General features: G+C 39.5%; 1 long non-coding RNA gene across 1 annotated transcript; it reads right to left on the bottom strand.

The window, feature by feature from the left end:
• Positions 1 to 3,192: 3,192 nt before the first annotated feature.
• On the bottom strand, positions 3,193 to 5,555 carry LOC307231323. Its single transcript, XR_013844196.1, has 4 exons — positions 5,397 to 5,555; positions 5,223 to 5,312; positions 4,651 to 4,722; positions 3,193 to 4,339 (listed from the first exon to the last, which is right to left on the bottom strand). It is a non-coding gene; the product is annotated as an uncharacterized lncRNA (long non-coding RNA).
• Between the last annotated feature and the right edge of the window lie 1,395 nt (positions 5,556 to 6,950).

Raw genomic sequence — 6,950 nt, 5'->3', positions numbered from 1 at the left:
GTCTTGCACGTTTGTAGGACCTTTTGGCCGGAATCCTTGTCGATGTTGTAAGACTAGTATATTGGGTTTATGTTGACGAGATAAAAAAAATGTGTCTCAACAGGTTCTGTTGTTTTCCACCGAATCAGAGCTCTTCAGTGGAACTGGAACTTCCTACTTAACTACTTCCAATGCAAACCAGATACAATCGTTCTGCAAGTGTAGGAGACTGGGAGCTTTGAAATAAATAAAAAACACACAAAAACACATGTAAAATGTATTATAAAATACGCTCAATTTGAAACCAATTCAATTTCAAGTTACTTTTTTTTTAAGTTCTTTCATTTTTGGAGTTTTGTGGCTTAAAAGTGTAAAAATGTCAGGCAGTGAAAAGGCCTACAAGGCTTTATTTACGGTTGTACCAATTGACATTTTAAACAAATTAACAAATTATGTCAAAAATCGAAGTTTTTAACTTAATAGATGTATGTGCTTGAATAAACAAAATACATATTTTTTACCACAAAAATATATAAATGCATGTACCTCAATATGTTTTTACTCCCCTTATAAAATCTTACCCATAAATATATATTATAATATTCATTACAAACCACCTATAACCACAATTATCCTGTCCTTTGGCTGCCCTGCAATTCTGAATCAGCTTTTTTGTCTTTATTGGAGAGAGGGAGACAATCATGAGAGAGACTTGACATGGATATCCATATCTTAAATTTTCTTGTCTTCTCTCTCTCTCATATAGCCATAGTGGACAGGTGTGTGTTTGAATCCCTAAAGCCTTGGTGTGGACAAAGAACTCACTCAAGGTTGTTGTTCGAACCAATGGATCCAGAATCCATGCCCATTCCATTGTTTGTGATGGTTTCTCCCCCTTGTTCCTTAAAATACGGAGACAAGACATACAACTTGGGCTGGTTTGGTGTCTCTGTATGGTCCTGGGAACCGGGTGGGGACCTGAGCTTGGCTGGGTGTGCTCGGTGTGGGCTCCCCATGTGGTCTCCTTCGGAGTGATGCCAGGTTGTTTCTGCTGCGACCCTGCAGGGCTGTTGACAGTGCTGCCGGGTGCTTTCCAGGGCCCCTTGTGAGCTGCTCGCCATCGTGGGTGTGGGTTGGAGTGCAGGAGGCTGCTGTTGGCCTTGCTCCTGCTGCGCGGCTTCTCTGCAGCGGGTGAGCAATCAGGGGAGATTGGCTTTGGTCAGCGAGGTGACCAATAACATGGTGGTCCAGAGTGCAGAGAAGGTGTCCCGATCACTTACAGTGCTTATTGCGTTCCTTAAGGAGACGTGAAATATAATAAAATAACTGACATCTAGAATAAAAATACACTGTTTTGGCACCCCATCACTGGCATGTGCATCGTCGGGGGGAGAGGGAGACAGCAGCGCAAATTGTGCCCCGATCGCTCCCTCTCAGCGTTGCCCCCCTTGAAATTGTAAATCACAATTCTTTTTGCCGTGCCCCCGATGTCCCGGTTTGGGAATAGCTGGTGTAGACCACATCATTTATTCAATTCCCGGTATGTATTTGACTACCGGTTTATATTTGAGGAAATAAATTCAGTAATGTAATTCTGTTGTGTTTATTTCCAAAAAAAAAAAAAGTATGCAATTGTTTGACTGGAGGCTGCGGAACATGATCCGCTGTGTGTTTCGCCAAACAAAAGCAATAAAAACAGTGTGTTTTTTATTGTAGATCTATTTATACTATTCTATTTTCTAACATTTCCTAATTGAATGACGCAAAAAAAGCCCTGTTCTGTGTCCTGGGGCGGTTTCCCGGGGTGGTGTCCCAGTGCAGTGTCCCATGCGGTGCAAACAGGAGTGCTGCAGTACCATTTCCTTACTAGTGTTGAAAGAAACTTTTAAATGAGGCCTTGTAGATCTAATATGAGGTAAGATTCAGCAACTGGATTGCTTATTTGTCGTCTCAAATTTACTCAGATACAGATTTTGGTGGAATGCTTAGGTGAAATGAGTGAGAGTTTACATACTTCATACAACGGAACCCTATTACCTTAGAACTTTATGTCCGTGGTGATAGCGAAGGGATGTCTTTGTGAAACTTGAACATATCTTGTAACAGAGTAATCACTAAATACCTTTTTAAAGGGCCAATACAACCCATAAAATGCAGTTTTCCACTTGCCAAAAAGTGATTACAGGTCCTATCTTGTGACTGAAAGTCGAATTATGCCTCAAAAGGACTTGGTTTCATTCATGAGGGTTATTTTTGAAATATTATAGCCAATCCAGTCCTTTTTACCTGTTGACATAGTGTTTCCACTTGCCAAACAGTGATTGATTGCAGCTCCAACCTTGTTACTAAAAGGTTGTTTATGCCTCAATATAACTTGATCTAGACCTTGACCTTGGTAATGAATATTTTCAGGCATCAAACTCCAACTTCCTCATACCCAGAAATATAATAACACTTTATGAACTGCCCAGAGGAGGACATGTGGTGGTGGATGGACCAGAGGAGGAGGAGGTGGTGGTGGATGGCCCCAGATAGGATGTGGTGGATGGCCCAGAGGTGGACATGCAACCATTACTATACCTATTTTATCACTATTTCACCATCATTTTGTGTTTTCCTGTTGTCCGTTTCAGATTGGCTGTCTCATTTGCCCACGGCTGTACCACAGGCCCAGAGCACGAGCAGAAAGAAAAATATTATTTGCAAAGCATGCCAGTGAAATCTCTACCACCCAACTGCTACTGTGTAAATTTAGATACACTGGTAGATTGTATATAGTTGTATGTATTTTTTAACATTGTGTTGTTCTGACAATGTTTTTGCTAAAATAATGTTACAAGTATGAAAAATATGTCTAAGACCGATGCAAGACATTCATACTTCCAAATATGTACCTTTCGGGAGATATACTGTGCATATGTCCAATGAAACAAGGTAAAGAACACATAAGGTGTTATCTTTATGGCTATGAGGTAAGTAAGTTGGTTTGATGGCTTAAAATATTCACTTACAAGGTCAAATTTAGATCAAGTTATTTTGAGACATAATTCACCTTTCAGTGACAAGGTAGATGCAGCAATCCCTTTTTGGCAAGTGGAAAACTGCCTTTTATTGGTTGTACTGGCCCTTTAAAATAATATTTCAACAGGTAAAAAGAACTGACTTGGTTCTAATCGAGGGCAAAGCAGGTAAAATAATACAGAGGCACAAGGATAATTGCAAAAGAAATAATGTCTTTATTTTAAATCGAACCGATGGAACCCATAAACCTGTAAATTATAGTGTAGTTTCCAAATATAGGCCTAAACAAGGATATTAGACATACCAAACACATAAACATCAGAAGCAATATTAGAGTATTGGCTATAATCACCTATATGTCATATAAACGAAAAACACTTCCTTGGCCACAATTGTTTTTATCCTATGACATGAGACGTTAAAGTTTCACAAAGACATCGCTTTGTTATCACCACGGACATAAGGTTCTGTGTATTTACACGTTATGATAAGGCAGCTGTAGATCTATTTGACTGGGAGATACAGGTTTAACAGGCTGCGTGCGCTGCCGCGGAAATCACTTTTTGGCAGACGATCACTTTTGGCATGACACCTGTCCCTGGCGCCTGTGTATCTCTTTATTTTAGATCGATTTAATTTAGTTTGTTTGTTTGTTAGTTAGTTTGAAACAAAACCTTAAACACAACCCGAGTTAAGGGACTGACCAAAAAAAACAGTGTATCCCACTGTCACCCGAGCGTCAACACTGCCCGTTGCTTTCTGTTGCTATTTAGGTTCAGCAATTGGGTCTCATTTGTTATTATTATTAAATTGTTGTATTTTATCTGATGTTAAAAATATGATATCGGCATTATATATTAGCCGCCCCGTTCTCTAAATATCAGCATCGGCCATTGAAAAACCCATCGCTTACCACCACAAGTGCAACTTTTGGGGTGGCTACTACCCCTCTCTTTTTTCACCATACATGTGTTTGCATGGCACGGCACCCAGACGGATGTTTGATTTAAAATTCATACTAAAATATGATCAAAGATACTTATTAAACAGAGGGAATTAGAGATAAAAGGCTGCCTATAATATAAGCCTGCTTCCAATAAAGGACTGTTTCCCTCTCCACTTGAGGTAAATACTGCCTGCTTGTACTGCCTGTACTGAAGTTCACCAACTTCACCAGAAGAAATTCCTCATATATGTAAATGTACCTGGTGAAATAAAAACCATTCTGATCCAATTGTGATTAAACGTTTGTTCCTTTCCTCTGATTTATTTCCAAATAATCACATTTATTTGCGAGATCATTGTGTTGCCGTCCCTGGTTTCTGGCATTGGTCTTCGTCTAGAAAACAGGAGAGAGAGAGGGAGAGAGAGAAAGAGTATTTTTGTTGTTGTTGTTGCTTGTTTTGTTGCATAAGTTCAAGTTCAAGTTCAAGTTCAAGAGATTATTTGACACTTGCTTTGGCAGAAAAAGACTGTTTCCCATGCCAATAAAACCCCATTGAATAGAAATGTAATTGAATTGAGAGAGAGCGAGAGAGACAGAGAGAGAGGAAATTTAAAGAAATGGACAGTCGTGTACGCAAGCAAGGCAATGTTTACATCAACACTGTGTCCAGTGGGAGAAGTATAAGTTTCACAATATGTACTCACTACTTTCCACTTTTACGTTTCCTTGGTTGGTGTTGATGTTTTGCCCAATACTTGTTTGGTGATTTCCATCTCCTGTTCAAGCACAGGCAGAAAGAAAGCTCCATTATGAGAGAGAGGAAAAGCAGGACGTGCTCATGACGTCCACACCTGAGATTAGCATCTGACGGGCGGACAAGGACAGGGGGGGGGGGCGGGAAAGCAGAGCGTTGTCCCCCTTAATATATCATTGTAAAAATAATTATATAATTTTAAATAAAATAATAAGCTTTGGCTGCCCAGCACCAATATGGTGGCTGCGTCTTCTAAAGCATGTTTGTCTGTGGAGGCAGGAGGTCGATCCAATATTAAAATCATCACAACTCGCTGAATTTTCGACGGATTTTGTTTTTATTACAAATGCCAGAGGTGTATTTATGATATTGGATACTTAGTTGAATTAAAAATGCTGTAAATAACCTACATGCTGTACAACCCTTAAGTTATTTACCTATTAATTATCCAGTATATATAGTAGTAATAAGGGTTTCCTCCATTTTGAATCTCTGAAAAATTGATGCAGACAAAGAACTCACCGGAGATTTGCAGGTTGTTTCCGTCACCAATGTTGGTGTTTCCACCAGTCACTAGCTCATTGCTGGTGCTAGTGTTTCCCATTGTTTCTACTAAAACAGACATGAGACACACGCTTAGGAGAAAAAAAAAGATAGATGCATTCCAAACAGACAGAAACACACATGCAGTCCTACCGGTGGTTTGAGCTTGTTGCCTTCAGCTGCAGGTGTGAGTGGAAGACACAAGCCGCTGCTTATATAACTATCTTTTACTGGTGGGTGTATGGTACCAGTCCCGTACTGCAGAAATAAAGCTCCCCTTGTGAGAAGTCTTGCACCTTCTTGCAAGTCTTGCAGTCTAGGACCTTTTGGCTGGAATCCTTGTTGATGTGGTAATACTGGTTTGATTGGGTTTATGCTGACAAGATAAACAAAATGTGTCTCAACAGATTCCGATGATCTCAATTTGAGATCTTGATTTGGTGGAAAACAGCTCAATTTGAAGAGCTCAATTTGAAACCAATTCAATTTCAAGTTAATTTTTTTTAAAATTCATTCATTTTTGGAGTTTTGTGGCTTAAAAGTCTAAAAATGTCAGGCAGTGAAAAGGCCTACAAGGCTTTATTTAGGGTTGTACCAACTGATCAAATTATGTCAAAAATCAAAGTCTTCAACTTAATAGATGCACTTGAATAAACAAAATACATATTTTTTTACCACAAAAATATACAAATGCATGTACATCGATATTTTCTTTCTCCCCTTATAAAATCGTATTTATTATTTACCCATTAATATATATTTTAATGTTCATTACAAACTACTTATAACCACAATAATCCTGTCCTTTGGCTGCCCTGCAATTCTGAATCAGCTTTTCTGTCTTTATTTGGAGAGAGGGAGACAATTACGAGAGAGAGACTTGACATGAGTGTCCATATATTTAATTTTCCTGTATTCTCTCTCTCTCTCTCTCTCTCTCTCTCTCTCTCTCTCATATAGCCATAGTAGACAGGTGTGTGTTTGAATCTCTAAAGCCTTGGTGTGGACAAAGAACTCACTCAAGGTTGTTGTTCAAGCCAATTAATGCAGAATCTATGATGATTCCATTGTTTGTGATTGTTTCTCCCACTTGTTCCTTAAAATACGGAGACAAAGACATACAACTTGGGCTGGTGTGATTTCTCTGTCTGGTCCTGGTCCTGGTCATCATTCCCTGCTCAACAACGTGCTAATGAATGTTCCCTCAGAGTCACTTGGATTTTGAGTCAACACAAAAAGCCATTTACTGATGGAGGGGTTGTCAAGGAGTGCATGAGTGCAGTAGCTGAAACCTTACTTGAGGGGAAACAGAAAGAAGAGCTTTGTGACAAAATAAAGCAAATACCCATGTCAGCATCATCAGCCACAAAGAAAAGTGAAATGTTAATCCAGGATGTGCTAGCCCAGCTGGATGAAGCCATTCATAAGGTACCATGTGTAGGCTTAGCTGTAGATGAATCCACTGATGTGTGTGACAATGCTCAGCTGTTAATTTATGTAAGGTTCTTCAACCAAGAAAATAAAGTTCTGTGAAGATGTGTTAGGTGTAACTCCTCTTAAGACCAGTACAGAGGAGAGGACATCTACCTGGCCATTAAGGAGATGTTAACAAAGCGAGGAATAGAGCCAAAACAAGTGGTTTCAATTACCACAGATGGAGCCCATGCCATGATAGGGAGAGAGAAAGGAGCTGTGGCAAGATTGAAA

Source organism: Zeus faber, assembly GCF_960531495.2.
Source record: "Zeus faber genome assembly, chromosome: 6".
Lineage (NCBI taxonomy): Eukaryota > Metazoa > Chordata > Actinopteri > Zeiformes > Zeidae > Zeus > Zeus faber.
This window is presented reverse-complemented; position numbering and strand designations above follow the sequence as displayed.